Source organism: Panthera tigris, chromosome B3 (genome assembly GCF_018350195.1).
Source record: "Panthera tigris isolate Pti1 chromosome B3, P.tigris_Pti1_mat1.1, whole genome shotgun sequence".
In the NCBI taxonomy this organism is placed as follows: Eukaryota; Metazoa; Chordata; class Mammalia; order Carnivora; family Felidae; genus Panthera; species Panthera tigris.
The window spans coordinates 88039450-88051284 of record NC_056665.1 but is presented as its reverse complement, the minus strand read 5'-3'; the positions used below and the strand labels follow the sequence as shown (position 1 = coordinate 88051284).

Sequence of the window (11835 nt, the reverse complement as noted above, 5' to 3'; positions counted from 1 at the left end):
AAAAGCAGAATGAGACCTATAAGTATAGAGAATATAGTGATGGTTGCCAAAGGGAACAGGGTCAGGGAATAGGATAAATGGGTAAAAGAGAGTGATATATACTCCAGTTATAGAATGAATAAGTCACAAGAATAAAAAGCACAGTATAGAAAATATAGTCAGTGGTATTTTAATCATGTTGTATGGCATCAGATGGTAGCCCACACTTGTGGTGAGCATAACATGATGTATAGAGTTGTTGAAACACTATGTTGTATACTAATGTAACATTATGTGTCAATTATACTCAAATAAAGTTAAAATTAGAATAAATTAAGTTATTAAATTAAATTAAATTAAATTAAATTATATTAAATTAAATTAAATTAAATTAAAAGTTATATCTGCAACACATCTGGGTCTCCTGGTTGCTTCAGAACTTTATGCATTTTCTTATATGCTACCTCTCTAGCCTGTAAGAGAAGACTGGAACACTAATTCATTCTTCAAGAATCCACTCAAGAATCCACCCTCTTTGAGAAGCCTTTTCTAGTCTCTCCAGGAAAAGTTAAGTGCCTCCTCTCTTGTGCCTTCTCAGCATCTTGTTTATTCCTCTACTGTAGCATTAATCACTTTGTTGTAACTGTTCTTATAGTGGAGGGCAGGAATAATGGCTTCTTCTGTTCATCTTTATATTCCCAATGCTCAGAACTATGCCTCTCACATAGTAAGAGTTTAATAAATACTTTGAGAATAGAATGATGCAAGGGTCATATAATTCTCTACCTTTCAAAAAATATGCCTATGTATTTATGCGTGGTTTTAGATCAGAAATCCCCATTTTAATCCTAAATGGAAATAAAACCTAGTGCTCCTGACTTTACTGATTTTCCTCCCCCTCACTTATGGTTGTTTCAGGCATATTTTGGAGGAATGAGAAATTCTAGAAAGTCCAGTGTCCTCTTCATTCAGCTAATCACATTATCATATGCTCAAGGACACTATCGAAGTTGAATCTTATAAGATACCAGGGAAAAACCAAAGTTGAGAGCATTTTCCTTCCCTGCTTGTTGAACAGATAATATCACAATGTTAGTATATTAGATTCTGCTGTTACCGGAGATATCTGCTTCTGTCAGAATTTCCCTGACAGAAGGCCAACCTCATGGAAATTTCCCTGACTGTGGCATTTGCTCTTCAATGCTATGTAGCCTACACAGGGTTGACCTCCAGGAAAATCACTGACTCCTCAAATATTTCAAGTAAGTTTCTTATACCCTCTCTATATAATCAATCAACAAGCTCTTTGGGTCTCCCAAAGACATAATACCCTAAAATATCTAGTCTATCATCCAGCACATAGCCTGACTTGGAGCTCAAACTAGTGAAATGTGAGATCATGACCTGCGCCAAAATCAAGAGTCAGATGCTTAACTGACTGAACTACCCAGGCACCCTAAATATTGTAACATTTACATGAGTTAAGTTGATAGACATGTCTCCAAAACGTCATAAACTTAGAATTTTATTGATGACCCAAATGTTTAGCTTTTATTTATGATTATTAACAAAATGTGATATTTGTTAGCATAAATATACTTTAGGTATGGTTTTATATAAATGTTTCATATTTAATGTGTTTTTGCTTGGTTTCTATATACACTCTATATTCTATGAGAACTTGTCATACATTTGGAGCATAGTACTTAAGAAATAATTTATATTTGACCATGAGGTTGCACCTATTCAGTGAAAATGCAAAAAGAAAAAAAGACCAAAAGCCAGAATATTAAAAACCCAGAAAAGGATCTGTAGTGCCAAAACCAGAATTCATTCTAATTGAACAGAGAGAAACTTAATGCCCATTACAGACAGGAAGCAGGGAGCTGGCTAATGAATGTGGTTGTGCTTACAACAGACTTCACACTCTCTAATGAACAATTATCTCTTATAGTTCATGCTAGACAAGAACTCCCTTTGCCTTCCAGTGTAACTCCTCCACAGAAGAGTACATTTGTTTTTCTGCCCTTAACCTTTTAAGCCAAATGGATATTAAAGTATTTTAATGCTCGCTCTAAAATCAAGTATGTTATGTTGCAACAAAACATCTGGGCCTTAGTTGCTGTCCTCAAAGACTGTTCCAATTCTTTTCTCATTTCTTTATGTCTATTACTTGCTAATGAATAAGTGAATGAATTTCCTTCTTTAAAATGGCATTCTGAGATTATACATAGTGACCCAGTTGAACAGGTATGATAACAACTACAAACGTCAAAACTTTATTGAGAAAAAAGGGGAGAGATGGTATAGGAGGTATGGTTTTAGCTATTTTAAAAATGAGAAAATAATATTTAAAGGAAATATGTGAAATTTAAAGTCATTAAATATGAATAGAAATTAAATATTTTGCATGTTTTTTCTGTATATTTGAAATAACCCATGATGAGATTGACCAAAAAATTATCTACTTTCAGCTAGACAAGACAAATAGCAATAGTAATAAGATTTAGAATTCCTCACTCTCTAAATAGCCACTGTTCTTGCTTTGCCAATCCCTCTCCCTAATTAAACTTTTTATTTCCTAGTCCTGCTCCCAGACTACCCAGTATTACTGCACACTGCCATGCAACTAGTGGTTGCCTTACAAATTCACTCCAACCAATCTAAGATACTGTTACTTAACAATTTGTTTATCCCTCTACTTTAATCTACTATTACCGTATTACCCACTTGGACTATCACAAGACCTTTCTATTTTGCTCAGACCTCAACACACACTTATTCTAATTGAACAGAATCTCCACCGTGTTTTTCACAGTGGTTGCATCAGTTTCCATTCCCACCAACAGTGCACAAGGGTTCCTTTTTCTCCACATCTTCACCAACACCTATTGTTTCTTATGTTGTTGATTTAAGCTATTCTGACAGGTGAGAGGCTATATCTCGTTGGAGTTTTGATTTGCATTTCCTGATGGTAAATGACGATGAGCATTTTTTCATGTGTCTATTGGCCATCTGGATATCTGCTTTGGAGAAATGTCTGTTCATGTCTTCTGATCATTTTTTAAATTGGATTATTTGTTTTGGGGTGTATTGAGTATTTCACATTCTTTATATAATTTGGATACTAATCCTTTATCAGATATGGCATTTGAAAATATCTTCACCCATTCCATATAATGTCTTTTAGTTTTGTTGATTGTTTCTTTCCCTGTGCAGAAGCTCTTTATTTTGATGTAGTCCCAAAAGCTCCAACAGGGTTTTTATTTTGTTTTGTTTTGTTTTGTTTTGTTTTGTTTGCTTTTATTTCCCTTGCCTCAAGAGACATAGCTAGAAAAAAAGTTGCTATGGCTGATGTCAGAGAGGTTACTGACTCTGTTCTCTTCTAGAATTTTTATGGTTTCAGGTCTCACATGTAGGTCTTCAATCCATTTTGAATTTATTTTTGTGTATGATATAAGAAAGTGGTCCAGTTTCACTCTTTCCTATGTTGATGTCCATTTTTTCCAACACCATTTTTGAAGATACTGTTCTTTTCCCACTAGATATTCTTTCCTACTTTGTCAAAGATTAATTGACCATATATTTGCAGGTCCATTACTGGGTTTTCTATTATGCTCCATTTATCTATGTGTCTGTTTTTGTTCCAGTACCATACTGTCTTGATGACTACACCTTTGTAATATAACTTAAAATCTGGAATTGTGATGCCTCCAGCTTTGCTTTGCTTTCTCAAGATTGCTTTGGCTATCAGGGTCTTTTGTGGTTCCATACAAAGTTTAGGATAGTTTGTTCTAGCTCTGTGAAAAATGCTGGTGGAATTTTGATAGAGTTTGCATCAAATGTCTAGATTGCTTTGGGTAGTATAGACATTTTAACAATATTTGTTCTTCCAGTACATGAGCCTGGAATGTTTTTCCATTTCTTTGCATCATCTTCAATTTCTTTCATAAGTGTTCTATAGTTTTCAGAGTACAGATCTTTTACCTCTTTGGTTAGGTTTATCCCTAGGTATCTTATGGCTTCTGGTGCAATTGTAAATGGGATTGATTCCTTGATTTCGCTGTCTGTTGCTTCATTATTGGTGTATATAAATGCAACAGATTTCTGTACATTTATTTTATATCCTGCAATTTTTCTAAATTAAAGGATAAGAACTAGCAATATTTTGGTTTAGTCTTTCAGGTTTTCTACATAGAATATCATGTCCTCTGAAAATAGTGAAAGTTTGACTTTTTCCTTACAGACTTATTTGCCTTTTATTTATTTCTGTTGTCTGATTGCTGAAGCTATGACTTCCAGTACTATGTTAAATAACAATTTTGAGAGTGGACATCCCTATCTTGTTCCTTACCACAGAGGAAAAGCTCTGTCTTTCTCCACTGAGGATGATACTAGCTGTGGGTCTTTCATATACAGCCTTTATAATGTTGAGGTATATTCCCTCTATCCCTACTTTCTTCAGAGTTTTTATCACGAATACTTCCTGTATTGAAACCACCAAAACCCTAGAGGAGAAAACAGGCAACAACCTCTTTGACTTCAGCCACAGCAACTTCTTACTTGACACGTCTCCAAAGGCAAGAGAAATAAAAGCAAAAATGAACCATTGGGACCTCATCAAAATAAAAAGCAAAGGAAACAATCAACAAAACCAAAAGGCAACCGACAGAACGGGAGAAGATATTTGCAAATGACATATCAGATAAAGGGTTAGTATCCAAAATCTATAAAGAATTTACCAAACTCCGCTTCTGAAAAACAAATAATCCAGTGAAGAAATGGGCAGAAGCCATAAATAAACACTTTTCCAAAGAAGACATCCAGATGGCCAGACACATGATAATATGCTCAACATCACTCATCATCAGGCAAATACAAATCAAAACCACACTGAGGTACCACCTCACACAGGTCAGAGTGTCTAAAATGAACAACTCAGGAAACAACAGATGTTGGCAAGGATGTGGAAAAATGGGAACACTCTTCCACCGTTGGTGGGAATGCAAACTGGTGCAGCCACTCTGGAAAATAGTGTGGAGGTTCCTCAAAAAATTAAAAATAGAATTATCCTATGACCCAGCAATAGCACTACTAGGATTTTATCCAAAGGATACAGGAGTGCTGATTCACAGGGGCACATGTACCCCAATGTTTACAGCAGTGCTTTCAAAAATAGCCAAATTATGGAAAGAGACCAAATGTCCACCAACTGATGAATGGATACAGAAGATGTGGTTTATATATACAATGGAATACTACTTGGCAATGAGAAAGAATGAAATCCTACCATTTGCAACAACGTGGATAGAACTGGAGGGTATTATGGTAAGTGAAATAAGTCAGACAGAGAAAGACAGATATCATATGTTTTCACTCATATGTGGAACTTGAGAAACTTAATAGGAGACCATGAGGGAAGGGAAGGGGAAAAAATAGTTTCAAACAGAGAGGGAGGCAAACCATAAGAGACTCTTAAATACAGAGAACAAACTGAGGGTTGATGGGGTGGGTAGAGTGGGGGAGAGGAGGAAATGGGTGATGGGCATTGAGGAGGGCACTTGTTGGGATGAGCACTGGGTATTGTATGTAAGCAATAAATCACAGGAATCTACCCCCGAAGCCAAGAGCACACTGTAATACACTGTATGTTAGCTCACTTGACAATAAATCATATTTTAAAAAAAAAGAATATGTCTTGTATTTTCTGAAATGCTTTTTCTGCACCTATTGAGAAGATCATATGGTTCTTATCCTTTCTTTTATTAATGTGGTATGTCACATTGATTGATTTGCAAATCAATATTGCAAATATTTCAATATTGAACCCTCCTGCAGTGATGATTCAAACCCCACTTGACAGTGGTGAATAATTCTTTCAATGTACTATTTAATTCAATTTGCTAGTATCTTGTTGAGAATTTTTACATCCATGTTAATCAGGGATATTGGCCTGTAATTCTTTTTAGTGCAGTCTTTAGTGTTAGAATCAAGGTAATGCTGGCCTCATGGAATGAATGAGTCTGGAAGTTTACTTTCCTTCCATTTCTATTTTTTTGCAACAATTTGAGAAAAATAGGTATTAACTCTTCTTTAAATGTATAATAGAATTCCCCTGTGAAGCCATGTGGCCCTGAACTTTCATTTGTTGAAAGATTTTTGATTACTGATTCCATTTCTTTGCTGATTATGGGTCTGTTCAAATTTTCTATTTCTTCCTGTTTCAGTTTTGGTAGTTTGTATGCTTCTAAGCATTTATACATTTCTTCCAGATTGCCTCATTTGTTGGTATATGGTTTTTCAAAATATTCTCATATAATTATTTATATTTTTGTGGTATTGGTTGTGATCTCTCCTCTTTTATTCATGATTTTATTTATTGGGGTCCTTGTTTCTTTTTGAAAAGCCTAGCTAGTTTATCAATTTTATTAATTCTCTCAAAGAACCAGCTCTTAGTCTCTACTGGTTTTTTTTTAATTCATACTTTTTTTAAGTTTATTTATTTACTTAGAGAGAGGCAGAGACAGCACAAGTGAGGGAAGGGTAGAGAGAAAATCCCAAGCAGTCTCTGCCCTGCCAGCACAGAGCCCAATGCAGGCTTGAACCCACAAAGCCATGAGATGATGACCTGAGCTGAAACCAAGAGTTAGGCACTTAACTAACTGAGCCACCCAGGTGTCCCTTTTCTTGTTTGTTTCCATATCACTTATTTCTGCTCTAATCTTATTATTTCCCCTCTTCTGCTGGCTTTAGGTTTTATTTGCTCTTCTTTTTCTAGCTCATTTAGGTGTAAGGTTAGGTTGTGTTTTTGAGAATTTTCTTGCTTCTTGAGGTAGGCCTGTGTTGCAATACACTTCCCTCTTAGGACCACCTTTGCTGCACCCAAGAGGTTTTAGACTGTCATGTTTTCATTTTCATTTGCTTCCATATATTTTTTTTATTTCTTCTTTAACTTCCTGCTTAACCCATTCATTCTTTAGTAGGATGTTCTTTAACCTCCATGTATTTAGGGTCTTTCAATTTTTTTCTTGTGGGTGACTTCAAATTTCACAGTGCTGTGGTCTGAAAATAAGCATGGTATGACCTCAATCTTTTCACACTTGAGGCCTGATTTGTGAACCAGTATGTGATCTATTCTGGAAAAAGTCCTATGTGCACTCGAAAAGAATGTGTATTCTGCTGCTTTAGGATGAGATGTTCTGAATATATCTATTAAGTCCATCTGGTCCAGTGTGTCATTCAAAGCCATTGTTTCCTTGTTGATTTTTGGCTTAGATGACCTGTCCATTGTTGTAAGTGGAATATTAAAGTCCCCTACTATTAGTATTCTGTTATCAATGAGTTTCTTTATGTTTGTTAGTAACAATATGTAGGTGTCTTTTGGTCTAAAATGAGGGTCTTATAGCAGCATATGAATGGGTCTTGCTTTTTTATCCATTCTGTCACTCTGTCTTTTGATTGGAACATTAATCCATTTACATTCAAAGTAATTAGTGACAGATATGTATTTATTACCAAATTATTACTTAGTTTGTGGCTAAGTAATCTTTCTGAAGATTTTCTCTGAGCCTTTGTCTTTCTCTCATGTTTTGCTGATTTTATTTACTGATATATTGTATTTCTTTTTATTCCTTGCATGTTTATTAGTGGTCTTTGATATATGGTTACCATTAGGTTTGTACCTAACCTCTTCTGCATACAGCAGTATATATTAAGTTAATAGTCATTTAAGTTTGAACTCTCTACTCCCCACATTTTAGGTATATGTTATTATATTTTATATTCTTTTTTGTGATTTCCTTAACTGTTTTTTTACAAAAATATTCATCTTCACTGCTTTTGCGTTTCCTACCTTTATATTGTCACTTTTGATCTCTCCTTTCCACTCAAAGAGTCCCCTTTAATATTTCTGGCAGGGCTGGTTTACTAGTCACGAAATTCTTTAGTTTTTGTCTGGTAAATGCTTTATCTCTCCTTCTATTCTGAATGATAGCCTTGCTGGATAAAGTATTCTTGGCTGCAGATTTTTCCCATTCAGCACTTTGAATATATCATGTCATTCCATTCTCGCTTGCAAAGTTTCTGTTGAAAATTTCCTGCCACCTTTATGGATTTTCCCTTGTAAGTTACTGACTTCTTTCATCTTACAGCTTTAATATTTTTTCTTTATCTTTCTATTAATTACAATATGTCTTGGTGTAGGTCTGCTTTTGTTGATTTTGATGGGAGTTCTCTGTGCCTCCTGGATCTGGATATCTGTGTCCTTCCTCAGATTAGGGAAGTTTTCAGCTATTATTTCTTCAAATAAATTTTCTGCCCCCCTTTCTCTCTCTTCTTCTGGGATTCTTATAATACAAATGTTACTATGTTTGATGGAGTCATTGAGTTCCCTAAGTCTATTCTCGTTTTGTGTAATTCTTTTTTCTCTCTTTTGGCCAGCTTGATTAGTAAACATTATTCTTTCTTCTAGGTTACTAATTCATTCCTATGCTTCTTGCATCCTGCTATTCGTTCTGTCAGGTGTGTTTCTCATTTCATTCATTGAGTCCTTTATCTCTGCTATGTTACTCCTTATCTCTGTGTAAGTCTCACTTATGTCTTCTACTCTTTTCTCAAGTCAAGTGAGTATCCTTATGATAATTGCTTTAAGTTCTCTCTCAGGCATGTTACTTATATCTGTTTCTCTTAGATCTCTGGCTGTGGTGTTATCCTGTCCTTTCATTTGTGATAAATTTCTCTGTCTCCTCATTTTGTCTGCCTCTTTGTCTGTTTCTCTGTGTTAAGAAAGTTAGCTATAACACTGTCTTTGGGCTGAGCCATTGTGGACATTTTGAGGGAAGCTGACCTACATGCCCCCACACCATCTCCTGGAAGCCTGAGCCAGCTGTATAGCTTTCTCCCTTTGTCTCATAACCATGTCCACCAATATAAATGCTAATTCGCCAGCTGCCTGCCTTAACAGGTTCAAGAACAAGGGGAAAGACAGTACAGAAATGAGGTGGCACTGAATAGAAATTAATGAGGAGCTGAGGAAAGCTAAGGATGACCAGATGCTGAAAAGGAAAAATGTAAGCTCATTTCCTGATGGTGCTACTTCTCTACTGCAAGAGAACTACAACAACCAAGGCACTGTAAGTTGGTCTGTTGATGACATTGTCCAAGGCATAAATAGCAATTCATTTGGAAAGCTAGCTCCAGGCTACTAAAGCTGGTAGGAAACTGCTTTCCAGGGAAACACAGCCTCCCATAGACAACATAATCTGGGCTGGTTTTGATTCCAAAATTTGTATACTTCTTGGGTGGAACTGATTGTAGTCCTATTCAGTTTTAATTTGCTTGGGCCCTCACTAACATTGTTTCCAGAACATCAGAACAGACCAAAATTGTGGTAGATGGAGGTGATACCCCAGCATTCATTTCTCTGTTGGCATCTTCCCATGCCCACATCAGTGAACAAGCTGTAGGGGTGCTAGGAAGCAATGCAGATGATGGTTCAGTTCCTCAAGACTTGTTTATCAAATATGGTACAGTTGACCTGCTGTTGGCTCTCCTTACAGTTTCTGATATGTAATCTTTAGAATGTGGTTATTTACACAACCTTCCTTGGACACTTTCAAACCTTTGTCACAAGAATCCTGAATGTCTGTTAGATGCTACTGAGCAGATTCTTCCTACCTTAGTTCATCTCCTGAATCATGATGATCCAGAAGTATTATTACATACTTGCTGGGCCATCTCCTATCTTACTGATGGTCCAAATGAATGGACTAAAATGGTCATGAAAATAGGAGTTGTGCTCCAACTTGTAAAGCTTCTAGGAGCTAGTGAATTGCTCATTGTGACTCCCGTGCTAAAAGCCACAGTAAATATTGTCATTGGGGCAGATGAACAGACTCAGGTTGTAATAGATGTAGGAGTACATGTTGTCCTTCCAAGCCTGCTAATGAACCTCAAAACTAATATTCAGAAGTAAGCTATGTGGACACTGTCAAACATCATAGCTGGTCACCAAGACCAGATACAGCAAGTTGTGAATCATGGATTAGTACCATCCCTCACTGATTTTCTCTCTGAGACAGACTTTAAGACACAAAAGGATGCTGTATGGGTTGTGACCAACTATACAAGTGGAAGAACAGTTGAACAGACTGTATACATCATCCATGGTGGCATAATAGAACAATTGATGAATCTCTTAACTGCAAAAGATACAAAAATTACTCTGGTTATTATGGATGCATTTCAAACATCTTTCGGCCTGCTGAGAAGCTAAGTAAAACTGAGAAACTGAGTATAATGATTAAAGAATGTGGAGATTTGGACAAAATTGAAACTCTACAAAACCATTAAAATGAGTCTGTATACAAAGCTTCATTAAACTTGATTGAGAGGTATTTCTTTGTAGAGGAAGAGGAAGATCAAAACGCTGTTCCAGAAACTAACTCTGAAGGCTCTACAATCCAAATTCAGGATGACACTCATGGTTCCTGTGATCAAGCCCCAAGTTGGGCTCTGAGAAGAGGGCACCGAGTCTGCTTGGGATTCTTTCCCACTTTCTTGCTGCCCCTCCCCCACTCACACTCTCTCTTTCTCAAAATAAAGTTTTTTAAAAAAATTTTAAGTTGTTTGTTGTGTACTATGTTTGGTATATCTTACTGTTTCTCTACTAAGAACTCTTTTAAATGTGTTTTATTATTGTAGCACTTTTTACAATGAAACTGTACTTGAACAGTTCCAAATTGTACATACTCTATGAAGCTTCTCCTCTAAATGGGTTTCTTACTTCTTTGTGGAATCCATATCTTGCAGTATGGACTGCAACTGTAGTCCTGTAACTAAAGATTAAATTCCACCCTTTTCTAAGAAAGAAAGAAAGAAAGAAAGAAAGAAAGAAAGAAAGAAAGAAAGAAAGAAAGAAAGAAAGAAAGAAAGAAAGAAAGAAAGAAAGAAAGAAAGAAAGAAAGAAAGAAAGAAAGAAAGAAAGAAAGAAAGAAAGAAAGAAAGAAAGAAAGAAAGAAAGAAAGAAAGAAAGAAAGAAAGAAAGAAAGAAAGAAAGAAAGAAAGAAAGAAAGAAAGAAAGAGAAAGAAAGAAAGAAAGAAAGGTAGAGAGAGAGAGAAAGAAAAAGGCAACTATGTCTTCTGCTCTTGAAAGCAGTGACTTTATGAAGAAGAGGTCCTGAAGTGCCTTGCATGGCAATGTTCCCTGTTCACCAGAACCTGGCACTTCAGGAGAGTATCCTATGTGTGTTGCTTATGCCCTGATACTGTTTCTGAGTCACTTTTCCTTTCAGCGCAATTGTCTGCACTGACTCCCTGCCTTTTGTGAGTTCTCCTTGCTCTTTGTGGTGTTAGGGGGACCCAGCAGGCCAGCTCTGAGCAGGCATGCCTGCCAGGGAATTTAAGAACAGGGTGGTGGTGTTAGAAAATTTTTCACTGAGCCACTAGTTCCTATTCTGGATTCCCTGAAGTGCTAGGGCAGCTGGGGCCTACATGTCAGGTGGCCAGGGGCATGAGGCTAGGCGTGGTGCTTATTGGTAGCTGAGCATAGCTGGGCCCAGGGCATAACGGTGGCAGGGGGCAACCTGGCTGGGTGCTGTGTGGTGGTTAGGTGTGGCACAGCATGCATGATGGCAGCAGCTATGCACCCAGCAGCTGGGTGGGCCACAAGCAAAATTTGGGCAAAATTTGCCCCAGCCCTGTACCTGAGCTAAAAGTATCTGTGCCACCCTGCCACCCAGAGGTTTTAAAGCCAAATATTATAAGAAATAGTTTTCCTCATGTGAACTCCATGGTGCAAGGGCCCAATTCTCTGCCCTCTCCATGTGCAGTTTCCCCTCCTCCTACAGGCATCCTCCC

The 11835-nt window shown here is 36.8% G+C and overlaps 1 pseudogene; it reads left to right on the top strand.

Moving 5' to 3' along the window:
* The first annotated feature begins 8894 nt into the window (after positions 1–8894).
* Positions 8895–10814, top strand: LOC102962089 (annotated as a pseudogene).
* The last annotated feature ends 1021 nt before the right edge of the window (positions 10815–11835 follow it).